General features: G+C 51.6%; 1 protein-coding gene across 1 annotated transcript in view; it reads left to right on the top strand.

The window, feature by feature from the left end:
• VIPR2 (vasoactive intestinal peptide receptor 2) overlaps positions 1 to 12763 on the top strand; it is a 78675-nt gene that overhangs the window by 20222 nt on the left and 45690 nt on the right. The window lies entirely within an intron of this gene.

Here is a 12763-nt window from a genome sequence, read left to right as displayed (position 1 = left end):
TTGAGCAAGGTGACCCAGGGGATGAGGCCTCCTGCCACTGGGTGCCCGGGTGCTGGTCCACCCACCCTCTCCTCGCAGGCCGGGCCGCAGGAGCGGAGACCCCTCCCTGGAGCTCCTGGTCGCGGTGGGAAGCGCCTCCATCACACTGTGTCCACCGTCAAGAGTCAAGCCTGCCTGGGTACCTCTGCTGTCCCACTGCTGTGCTGTCTCTCTCTGTGCGTTGGTGTTGGTAGGGGACTGGCTTTTTCTCTTGGTAAAAAAGAGGACAGATCGGAGCACGGCCACTGCTGGGGATGCCCCGGGAACCTCACCCAGAGAGGGCGGGAGACCACGTCAGTCGTGGTCACAGCCTCACCTGAGACGTCAGCCCTGCATTCGCTGGACGAGTGCTCAGAGCCGTCCTTTGTCTGCTTGCGCACCTGGATTCGGTTCATGCCTCTGGCTCTGTGTCCAGGGCTTCCATCATAAAACACCTTGAACGTGGAAGACTGGAGTGGTAGGAGCACATCTCCCCAGGTCCCAGGAGGTCACGGAGGGCCAGTGGGGACAGTGGTCTTCCAGGGAGAGGGCAGTGACAGCAAGACAGGTTCTGGCCCCAACCTCGCTCTGCGAACCCATGAGCAGGAAACACAGTGTTTGTAAAAGCTCTGCCCTAGATGAACTGTAACACCTAAGTAGTGAGACTCACCTGATTTTCTTGAAAATTAATTGCTGTTTATATCATTGAAATACTGAGAAAATAAACCCAGGACTCAAAACAACACGTGTACCATCGTCTGTGAGAGTATGACTTGCCCGGGGATATTTTGGAGAGAAAGTTGGTTTTTCGGGTACAAGTTTCCTTTCCATGGTGACGGGTTCCTCCCCCTTCATAAGACTGCATCGGGCCAGGTGAACTGCAGCTGTCTCCCCTGAGTTCCAGAATATTGACAGGCACATGTTCTAATAGCAGCCTTTCCTGAGCACAAGTCATCCGTGTCCCGAGTGCGTTCCGTTCAATTTGCCGTGAAGTTTAAGAAAGGTCTGGAGGCTGCACCGTGCATAAGACCAGTTTTTCTGAACCTCTTGATCTAGAATGTTCCTTTCAGGGGACTAAGCTGCCTTCCCAAGAGGAACTTAGGAGGCCACCACCACCGGTTTACGCTGGGCTCCTATGCACTCTTTCCCTGCGAAGCCTGGCGGTTGGTTCAAGGAGGCACCTCGGTCAGGCCCTGGTCGGGGCTCCTCTGCCACCTCCTCTCTGCAGCTTCTGGGACACTTTGCCAAGTTTACAACGTGTCAGTGCCTCCCAAATCTGTTACTCACCCAACTGCTAAATTAAACAGTATGGAAGCTGAGGAGTACAAAAAAAGCACTTGTTTCTGGGAAAACCAATTTGTGTGCTTTGGAAAAACTAAAAAAGTGAGTTGCTAAGCAGCCGTAGGGTTGGAGGTGAGAATGACGGCTAGGTTGGAGTCCGGAAATCTAGCTTTGCGGGAGCCTAAGTCAGCCCACTTTCAGTGCTCTGAAGTTGGAAATCAACCATAGGTCAGAGTATGATTTACACAAGAAAAGCAATGAGAAGCCCAGTCAACAAGCCCACACGCAAAGGAAAGGCTTTGGCTGTATGTTCTATGTTTAAGTAATAACACACTTTGTGTTTCAATTAATGGAAGATATTTAAGGCATTAAGCACCTACCGTGCTTTTCAGTTCCCCAAGCCACTGACCCCCATTTTGGATAAGAGACCTCCTCCACCTTGTTTTGGGTTTTGAAATACAGAGAAGATTTGTGTGATAAGGGATAAATAAATGTTTACCAAAAAATTCTCATTTATGATTTATTCATAAAATATTTCAGATAATTTATATGGCCATTTTTAGCTGAAAAACCATGACGTGAAGAAAGTTGCATCTGTTTGGGCTAATTTACCCCCAGCAATAGTTTATGTACAGTAATGATGGGTTTGTTATTTTCTCTCTTTGCTTTGTTTCTTGATAGTTTGTAAGAGTGGCTTTTTGGTTTTATTTTTTGCTCGTTTTAGATACAGCTCGAGGGTGACGCTGTCCTGGGACGATGGAAGTGTGTGTCTGAGCTGTGAGATGAGCGCCACCAGCCACGTGTGTCTACTGAGCATTAGAAGTGTGGTCCTGGGATGACAGAAGTGTGTGTCTGAGCGGTGAGATGAGTGCCACCAGCCACGTGTGTCTACTGAGCATTAGAAGTGTGGTCCTGGGATGCTGGAAGAGTGTGTCTGAGCTGTGAGATGAGCGCCACCAGCCACGTGTGTCTACTGAGCATTAGAAGTGTGGTCCTGGGATGACGGAAGTGTGTGTCTGAGCTGTGAGATGAGCGCCACCAGTCACACGTGTCTACTGAGCATTAGAAGTGTGGTCCTGGGATGATGGAAGTGTGTGTCTGAGCTGTGAGATGAGCGCCACCAGCCACGTGTGTCTACTGAGCATTAGAAGTGTGGTCCTGGGATGACGGAAGTGTGTGTCTGAGCTGTGAGATGAGCGCCACCAGTCACACGTGTCTACTGAGCATTAGAAGTGTGGTCCTGGGATGATGGAAGTGTGTGTCTGAGCTGTGAGATGAGCGCCACCAGCCACGTGTGTCTACTGAGCATTAGAAGTGTGGTCCTGGGATGATGGAAGTGTGTGTCTGAGCTATGAGATGAGCGCCACCAGCCACGTGTGTCTACTGAGCATTAGAAGTGTGGTCCTGGGATGATGGAAGTGTGTGTCTGAGCTGTGAGATGAGCGCCACCAGCCACGTGTGTCTACTGAGCATTAGAAGTGTGGTCCTGGGACGATGGAAGTGTGTGTCTGAGCTGTGAGATGAGCGCCACCAGCCACACGTGTCTACTGAGCATTAGAAGTGTGGTCCTGGGACGATGGAAGTGTGTGTCTGAGCTGTGAGATGAGCGCCACCAGCCACGTGTGTCTACTGAGCATTAGAAGTGTGGTCCTGGGACGATGGAAGTGTGTGTCTGAGCTGTGAGATGAGCGCCACCAGCCACGTGTGTCTACTGAGCATTAGAAGTGTGGTCCTGGGATGACAGAAGTGTGTGTCTGAGCGGTGAGATGAGTGCCACCAGCCACACGTGTCTACTGAGCATTAGAAGTGTGGTCCTGGGATGACGGAAGTGTGTGTCTGAGCTGTGAGATGAGCGCCACCAGCCACGTGTGTCTACTGAGCATTAGAAGTGTGGTCCTGGGACGACGGAAGTGTGTGTCTGAGCTGTGAGATGAGCGCCACCAGCCACGTGTGTCTACTGAGCATTAGAAGTGTGGTCCTGGGACGATGGAAATGTGTGTCTGAGCTGTGAGATGAGCGCCACCAGCCACACGTGTCTACTGAGCATTAGAAGTGTGGTCCTGGGACGATGGAAGTGTGTGTCTGAGCTGTGAGATGAGCGCCACCAGTCACACGTGTCTACTGAGCATTAGAAGTGTGGTCCTGGGATGACGGAAGTGTGTGTCTGAGCTGTGAGATGAGCGCCACCAGCCACGTGTGTCTACTGAGCATTAGAAGTGTGGTCCTGGGATGACGGAAGTGTGTGTCTGAGCTGTGAGATGAGCGCCACCAGCCACGTGTGTCTACTGAGCATTAGAAGTGTGGTCCTGGGACGATGGAAGTGTGTGTCTGAGCTGTGAGATGAGCGCCACCAGTCACACGTGTCCACTGAGCATTAGAAGTGTGGTCCTGGGATGCTGGAAGAGTGTGTCTGAGCTGTGAGATGAGCGCCACCAGCCACGTGTGTCTACTGAGCATTAGAAGTGTGGTCCTGGGATGACGGAAGTGTGTGTCTGAGCTGTGAGATGAGCGCCACCAGTCACACGTGTCTACTGAGCATTAGAAGTGTGGTCCTGGGATGATGGAAGTGTGTGTCTGAGCTGTGAGATGAGCGCCACCAGCCACGTGTGTCTACTGAGCATTAGAAGTGTGGTCCTGGGATGACGGAAGTGTGTGTCTGAGCTGTGAGATGAGCGCCACCAGTCACACGTGTCTACTGAGCATTAGAAGTGTGGTCCTGGGATGATGGAAGTGTGTGTCTGAGCTGTGAGATGAGCGCCACCAGCCACGTGTGTCTACTGAGCATTAGAAGTGTGGTCCTGGGATGATGGAAGTGTGTGTCTGAGCTATGAGATGAGCGCCACCAGCCACGTGTGTCTACTGAGCATTAGAAGTGTGGTCCTGGGATGATGGAAGTGTGTGTCTGAGCTGTGAGATGAGCGCCACCAGCCACGTGTGTCTACTGAGCATTAGAAGTGTGGTCCTGGGACGATGGAAGTGTGTGTCTGAGCTGTGAGATGAGCGCCACCAGCCACACGTGTCTACTGAGCATTAGAAGTGTGGTCCTGGGACGATGGAAGTGTGTGTCTGAGCTGTGAGATGAGCGCCACCAGTCACACGTGTCTACTGAGCATTAGAAGTGTGGTCCTCGGATGACGGAAGTGTGTGTCTGAGCTGTGAGATGAGCGCCACCAGCCACGTGTGTCTACTGAGCATTAGAAGTGTGGTCCTGGGACGATGGAAGTGTGTGTCTGAGCTGTGAGATGAGCGCCACCAGCCACACGTGTCTACTGAGCATTAGAAGTGTGGTCCTCGGATGACGGAAGTGTGTGTCTGAGCTGTGAGATGAGCGCCACCAGCCACGTGTGTCTACTGAGCATTAGAAGTGTGGTCCTGGGACGATGGAAGTGTGTGTCTGAGCTGTGAGATGAGCGCCACCAGCCACGTGTGTCTACTGAGCATTAGAAGTGTGGTCCTGGGACGACGGAAGTGTGTGTCTGAGCTGTGAGATGAGCGCCACCAGCCACGTGTGTCTACTGAGCATTAGAAGTGTGGTCCTGGGACGATGGAAATGTGTGTCTGAGCTGTGAGATGAGCGCCACCAGCCACACGTGTCTACTGAGCATTAGAAGTGTGGTCCTGGGACGATGGAAGTGTGTGTCTGAGCTGTGAGATGAGCGCCACCAGTCACACGTGTCTACTGAGCATTAGAAGTGTGGTCCTCGGATGACGGAAGTGTGTGTCTGAGCTGTGAGATGAGCGCCACCAGCCACGTGTGTCTACTGAGCATTAGAAGTGTGGTCCTGGGACGATGGAAGTGTGTGTCTGAGCTGTGAGATGAGCGCCACCAGCCACACGTGTCTACTGAGCATTAGAAGTGTGGTCCTGGGACGATGGAAGTGTGTGTCTGAGCTGTGAGATGAGCGCCACCAGCCACACGTGTCTACTGAGCATTAGAAGTGTGGTCCTGGGATGATGGAAATGTGTGTCTGAGCTGTGAGATGAGCGCCACCAGCCACGTGTGTCTACTGAGCATTAGAAGTGTGGTCCTGGGATGATGGAAGTGTGTGTCTGAGCTGTGAGATGAGCGCCACCAGCCACACGTGTCTACTGAGCATTAGAAGTGTGGTCCTGGGATGATGGAAGTGTGTGTCTGAGCTGTGAGATGAGCGCCACCAGCCACGTGTGTCTACTGAGCATTAGAAGTGTGGTCCTCGGATGATGGAAGTGTGTGTCTGAGCTGTGAGATGAGCGCCACCAGTCACACGTGTCTACTGAGCATTAGAAGTGTGGTCCTGGGACGATGGAAGTGTGTGTCTGAGCTGTGAGATGAGCGCCACCAGCCACGTGTGTCTACTGAGCATTAGAAGTGTGGTCCTGGGACGATGGAAGTGTGTGTCTGAGCTGTGAGATGAGCGCCACCAGCCACACGTGTCTACTGAGCATTAGAAGTGTGGTTCTGGGACGATGGAAGTGTGTGTCTGAGCTGTGAGATGAGTGCCACCAGCCACGTGTGTCTACTGAGCATTAGAAGTGTGGTCCTGGGATGATGGAAATGTGTGTCTGAGCTGTGAGATGAGCGCCACCAGCCACGTGTGTCTACTGAGCATTAGAGGTGTGGTCCTGGGATGATGGAAGTGTGTGTCTGAGCTGTGAGATGAGCGCCACCAGCCACACGTGTCTACTGAGCATTAGAAGTGTGGTCCTGGGACGATGGAAGTGTGTGTCTGAGCTGTGAGATGAGCGCCACCAGCCACGTGTGTCTACTGAGCATTAGAAGTGTGGTCCTGGGATGATGGAAATGTGTGTCTGAGCTGTGAGATGAGCGCCACCAGCCACGTGTGTCTACTGAGCATTAGAGGTGTGGTCCTGGGATGATGGAAGTGTGTGTCTGAGCTGTGAGATGAGCGCCACCAGCCACACGTGTCTACTGAACATTAGAAGTGTGGTCCTGGGACGATGGAAGTGTGTGTCTGAGCTGTGAGATGAGCGCCACCAGTCACACGTGTCTACTGAGCATTAGAAGTGTGGTCCTGGGATGACGGAAGTGTGTGTCTGAGCTGTGAGATGAGCGCCACCAGCCACGTGTGTCTACTGAGCATTAGAAGTGTGGTCCTGGGATGACGGAAGTGTGTGTCTGAGCTGTGAGATGAGCGCCACCAGCCACGTGTGTCTACTGAGCATTAGAAGTGTGGTCCTGGGACGATGGAAGTGTGTGTCTGAGCTGTGAGATGAGCGCCACCAGTCACACGTGTCCACTGAGCATTAGAAGTGTGGTCCTGGGATGCTGGAAGAGTGTGTCTGAGCTGTGAGATGAGCGCCACCAGCCACGTGTGTCTACTGAGCATTAGAAGTGTGGTCCTGGGATGACGGAAGTGTGTGTCTGAGCTGTGAGATGAGCGCCACCAGTCACACGTGTCTACTGAGCATTAGAAGTGTGGTCCTGGGATGATGGAAGTGTGTGTCTGAGCTGTGAGATGAGCGCCACCAGCCACGTGTGTCTACTGAGCATTAGAAGTGTGGTCCTGGGATGACGGAAGTGTGTGTCTGAGCTGTGAGATGAGCGCCACCAGTCACACGTGTCTACTGAGCATTAGAAGTGTGGTCCTGGGATGATGGAAGTGTGTGTCTGAGCTGTGAGATAAGCGCCACCAGCCACGTGTGTCTACTGAGCATTAGAAGTGTGGTCCTGGGATGATGGAAGTGTGTGTCTGAGCTATGAGATGAGCGCCACCAGCCACGTGTGTCTACTGAGCATTAGAAGTGTGGTCCTGGGATGATGGAAGTGTGTGTCTGAGCTGTGAGATGAGCGCCACCAGCCACGTGTGTCTACTGAGCATTAGAAGTGTGGTCCTGGGACGATGGAAGTGTGTGTCTGAGCTGTGAGATGAGCGCCACCAGCCACACGTGTCTACTGAGCATTAGAAGTGTGGTCCTGGGACGATGGAAGTGTGTGTCTGAGCTGTGAGATGAGCGCCACCAGTCACACGTGTCTACTGAGCATTAGAAGTGTGGTCCTCGGATGACGGAAGTGTGTGTCTGAGCTGTGAGATGAGCGCCACCAGCCACGTGTGTCTACTGAGCATTAGAAGTGTGGTCCTGGGACGATGGAAGTGTGTGTCTGAGCTGTGAGATGAGCGGCACCAGTCACACGTGTCTACTGAGCATTAGAAGTGTGGTCCTCGGATGACGGAAGTGTGTGTCTGAGCTGTGAGATGAGCGCCACCAGCCACGTGTGTCTACTGAGCATTAGAAGTGTGGTCCTGGGACGATGGAAGTGTGTGTCTGAGCTGTGAGATGAGTGCCACCAGCCACGTGTGTCTACTGAGCATTAGAAGTGTGGTCCTGGGACGACGGAAGTGTGTGTCTGAGCTGTGAGATGAGCGCCACCAGCCACGTGTGTCTACTGAGCATTAGAAGTGTGGTCCTGGGACGATGGAAATGTGTGTCTGAGCTGTGAGATGAGCGCCACCAGCCACACGTGTCTACTGAGCATTAGAAGTGTGGTCCTGGGACGATGGAAGTGTGTGTCTGAGCTGTGAGATGAGCGCCACCAGTCACACGTGTCTACTGAGCATTAGAAGTGTGGTCCTCGGATGACGGAAGTGTGTGTCTGAGCTGTGAGATGAGCGCCACCAGCCACGTGTGTCTACTGAGCATTAGAAGTGTGGTCCTGGGACGATGGAAGTGTGTGTCTGAGCTGTGAGATGAGCGCCACCAGCCACACGTGTCTACTGAGCATTAGAAGTGTGGTCCTGGGACGATGGAAGTGTGTGTCTGAGCTGTGAGATGAGCGCCACCAGCCACACGTGTCTACTGAGCATTAGAAGTGTGGTCCTGGGATGATGGAAATGTGTGTCTGAGCTGTGAGATGAGCGCCACCAGCCACGTGTGTCTACTGAGCATTAGAAGTGTGGTCCTGGGATGATGGAAGTGTGTGTCTGAGCTGTGAGATGAGCGCCACCAGCCACACGTGTCTACTGAGCATTAGAAGTGTGGTCCTGGGATGATGGAAGTGTGTGTCTGAGCTGTGAGATGAGCGCCACCAGCCACGTGTGTCTACTGAGCATTAGAAGTGTGGTCCTCTGATGATGGAAGTGTGTGTCTGAGCTGTGAGATGAGCACCACCAGCCACGTGTGTCTACTGAGCATTAGAAGTGTGGTCCTGGGACGATGGAAGTGTGTGTCTGAGCTGTGAGATGAGCGCCACCAGCCACGTGTGTCTACTGAGCATTAGAAGTGTGGTCCTGGGACGATGGAAGTGTGTGTCTGAGCTGTGAGATGAGCGCCACCAGCCACGTGTGTCTACTGAGCATTAGAAGTGTGGTCCTGGGACGATGGAAGTGTGTGTCTGAGCTGTGAGATGAGCGCCACCAGTCACACGTGTCTACTGAGCATTAGAAGTGTGGTCCTCGGATGACGGAAGTGTGTGTCTGAGCTGTGAGATGAGCGCCACCAGCCACACGTGTCTACTGAGCATTAGAAGTGTGGTCCTGGGACGATGGAAGTGTGTGTCTGAGCTGTGAGATGAGCGCCACCAGCCACGTGTGTCTACTGAGCATTAGAAGTGTGGTCCTGGGATGATGGAAATGTGTGTCTGAGCTGTGAGATGAGCACCACCAGCCACGTGTGTCTACTGAGCATTAGAAGTGTGGTCCTGGGACGATGGAAGTGTGTGTCTGAGCTGTGAGATGAGCGCCACCAGCCACACGTGTCTACTGAGCATTAGAAGTGTGGTCCTGGGACGATGGAAGTGTGTGTCTGAGCTGTGAGATGAGCGCCACCAGTCACACGTGTCTACTGAGCATTAGAAGTGTGGTCCTGGGATGATGGAAGTGTGTGTCTGAGCTGTGAGATGAGCGCCACCAGCCACGTGTGTCTACTGAGCATTAGAAGTGTGGTCCTCGGATGATGGAAGTGTGTGTCTGAGCTGTGAGATGAGCGCCACCAGCCACGTGTGTCTACTGAGCATTAGAAGTGTGGTCCTGGGACGATGGAAGTGTGTGTCTGAGCTGTGAGATGAGCGCCACCAGCCACGTGTGTCTACTGAGCATTAGAAGTGTGGTCCTGGGACGATGGAAGTGTGTGTCTGAGCTGTGAGATGAGCGCCACCAGCCACACGTGTCTACTGAGCATTAGAAGTGTGGTTCTGGGACGATGGAAGTGTGTGTCTGAGCTGTGAGATGAGTGCCACCAGCCACGTGTGTCTACTGAGCATTAGAAGTGTGGTCCTGGGATGATGGAAATGTGTGTCTGAGCTGTGAGATGAGCGCCACCAGCCACGTGTGTCTACTGAGCATTAGAAGTGTGGTCCTGGGATGATGGAAGTGTGTGTCTGAGCTGTGAGATGAGCGCCACCAGCCACACGTGTCTACTGAGCATTAGAAGTGTGGTCCTGGGATGATGGAAGTGTGTGTCTGAGCTGTGAGATGAGCGCCACCAGCCACACGTGTCTACAGAGCATTAGAAGTGTGGTCCTGGGACGATGGAAGTGTGTGTCTGAGCTGTGAGATGAGCGCCACCAGCCACACGTGTCTACGGAGCATTAGAAGTGTGGTCCTGGGATGACGGAAGTGTGTGTCTGAGCTGTGAGATGAGCGCCACCAGCCACACGTGTCTACTGAGCATTAGAAGTGTGGTCCTGGGACGATGGAAGTGTGTGTCTGAGCTGTGAGATGAGCGCCACCAGCCACGTGTGTCTACTGAGCATTAGAAGTGTGGTCCTGGGACGATGGAAGTGTGTGTCTGAGCTGTGAGATGAGCGGCACCAGTCACACGTGTCTACTGAGCATTAGAAGTGTGGTCCTCGGATGACGGAAGTGTGTGTCTGAGCTGTGAGATGAGCGCCACCAGCCACACGTGTCTACTGAGCATTAGAAGTGTGGTCCTGGGACGATGGAAGTGTGTGTCTGAGCTGTGAGATGAGCGCCACCAGCCACGTGTGTCTACTGAGCATTAGAAGTGTGGTCCTGGGATGATGGAAATGTGTGTCTGAGCTGTGAGATGAGCGCCACCAGCCACGTGTGTCTACTGAGCATTAGAGGTGTGGTCCTGGGATGATGGAAGTGTGTGTCTGAGCTGTGAGATGAGCGCCACCAGCCACGTGTGTCTACTGAGCATTAGAAGTGTGGTCCTGGGATGATGGAAGTGTGTGTCTGAGCTGTGAGATGAGCACCACCAGCCACGTGTGTCTACTGAGCATTAGAAGTGTGGTCCTGGGACGATGGAAGTGTGTGTCTGAGCTGTGAGATGAGCGCCACCAGCCACACGTGTCTACTGAGCATTAGAAGTGTGGTCCTGGGACGATGGAAGTGTGTGTCTGAGCTGTGAGATGAGCGCCACCAGCCACGTGTGTCTACTGAGCATTAGAAGTGTGGCCACTGCGGCTGAGGAGCTGAATTTTCAATTGCATTTAATTTCAGTCGATTTAGGCTTACACTGAAACGGCCACATGTGGTAACCACATTGCAAAGTGCAGTTCTAGGATTTTTTTCCCTTCTTTATTTTAGCGAATCTGCTTAGTTCATTTTATCTATTGTTTTACCTAAAGCGCTAATATATTGTTGAAGCATGATGGTGACAGCAAGTGCCCAGTAGGTTCCTGGTTTGGGTTGTACACTGTGATTAACCTTTTCTAATAATAGCTACTTCTTTTAACAAATGGTCTTTGCTATGTTAAGGCAGTCTCAGTATTTCGTTATTTTATTTAGAGCTTTTAAAAATTAGGAATGGCTGCTGAATTTCGTCAAGTAACTTTTCAGTCTATTGATGTGAACAAAATTTTCCTCTTTTCAGCCTGAGCCTTGATTTTATTATCACCATCTCAAATACCTAGGTTGCTACCAGAGTGTAACAAAAATAAATTCTCACGCAGACCCTGGTTGCCTCCCCCACGCCACTTTTTCTCATGCAGTCTAGACTATTCACCACTTTTCAAACAAGCCTTTTCTCCCCAGTTTGTCTCAGCTCCAGCTGATCTCTGTTGGGAGTGAGCCCTGCCTGTCAGCTCTCTCCCCTTTCTCCAAGCTGCCCCCCGCCGCCCCGCCCGCAGAGTTCCATCACGGTTGTGGTTTACGTTATTATGATCACAGTTGACCCTGTAACAGTCCCAGTCTCCTTTCTGGTGTAGCTCTGTGTTATTCCTGGAACTATAAGTTCGTTTTCCATGTCTCTATCAATAATTAGCATCAAACTTTGTACCAGAACAACGGCAAGACTCTCGCGATGATCTAGTACACAGGGAGGTCACCGAGTGCTGTCCTCAGAGCCACTCCTGCGCCCTCCGTCCTGTGCCAGGCGGCCGGGTTGGTCCGGGGCTCCCTGGTGCTCCTCCAGCAGAGCTTCCAGAAACTCCCAGCAGGGCAGGGAAGTCTGGAGTTCTCAGAGTTCAGAATTCAAACTCGACGTGATTCTCCCAAACGTAGGCCACCTCTGCCCTTTAAGTGCGCCCCCATTGCTCACCTCCCGCGGGCTGGGCTGCCTCCCCCTTTGCGCTACCTGAATCTTTAACACACATACATGCAGCTGTCTTCAGTTTTATGACATCTCTAGGAACTGCCATTTCAAATTTCTCAACTGCCATGTTCATGAGATTTGGGAAATGGAGCGAGAAGCTCATATGTCCCCAGTTGTCTGTCTCTTGCCCTCATCGCATAGGCACGTCCCTCCTTACCTCCCTGCTCATCCGAACACTCCCAGGCCTGCAGGCTGCACCGCCCACCCAGCTGGAGGTGTGTTTCTAGTGATGTCTTTGTCCTTGATGATGGGCTCTAAGTAATTTTTCAAAAAGCAACATTTTCTTTAAATATGTAAGAATGTTAATATAGTATGAATTTATGTACTCAATCTTCGGTATGTAATACAGTTTTTAGGATGAATGTATTTTCATTTTATTTTAAAAAGCCTTTAGAAAGTATTTTCATCTTTTTTAAGGGTTTTCTTTATTTGTTTTTTAAGCCACACCACGCGGCCTGCAGGATCTTAGCTCCCCAACCAGGGATTGAACCCAATCCCCCTGCAGTGGAAGCGTGGAGTCTTAACCACTGGACCACCAGGGAAGTCCCTATTTTCATCTTTTTTTTGCAAAACTTGGTTTGTAGCCAACTTTTCATTACCTCTGTTCTTAGAAGTAAAACATTCCCGTGGTCAAACCAAAAGTGGATAGTTCCATCGATGTGTTTGCGCCGTTACCGTACAGGTGTGGGTGGCATGTCAGAGAGCAGAACTGTTGTTTCTTTCTTTGTTTGAATTGAGGCTAGCACCTGCTCCTCCAATACTGAAGTTTAAATGAAGTATAAAAGTTTAGAGGTCACAAAATATAGTAGAAACACCTTGGACTTGTAATAAAAAATTCCTGGGTTCAAATGTGGATTCATTTACCATCTGTTTAATGTTGAGAGGCCCCTGGACCATTCAAACCTCAGTGCTCTTTGTCAGTGAGATGATTAATACGGTGTTGATATGAATAACCATCGTGGGGTGGTTA

The sequence above is a fragment of the Balaenoptera physalus genome, assembly GCF_965194825.1.
Source record: "Balaenoptera physalus genome assembly, chromosome: 8".
NCBI classification, from domain to species: Eukaryota; Metazoa; Chordata; class Mammalia; order Artiodactyla; family Balaenopteridae; genus Balaenoptera; species Balaenoptera physalus.
The sequence above is the reverse complement of the archived record's forward strand: the minus strand, read 5'-3'. Positions and strand labels throughout refer to the sequence as shown.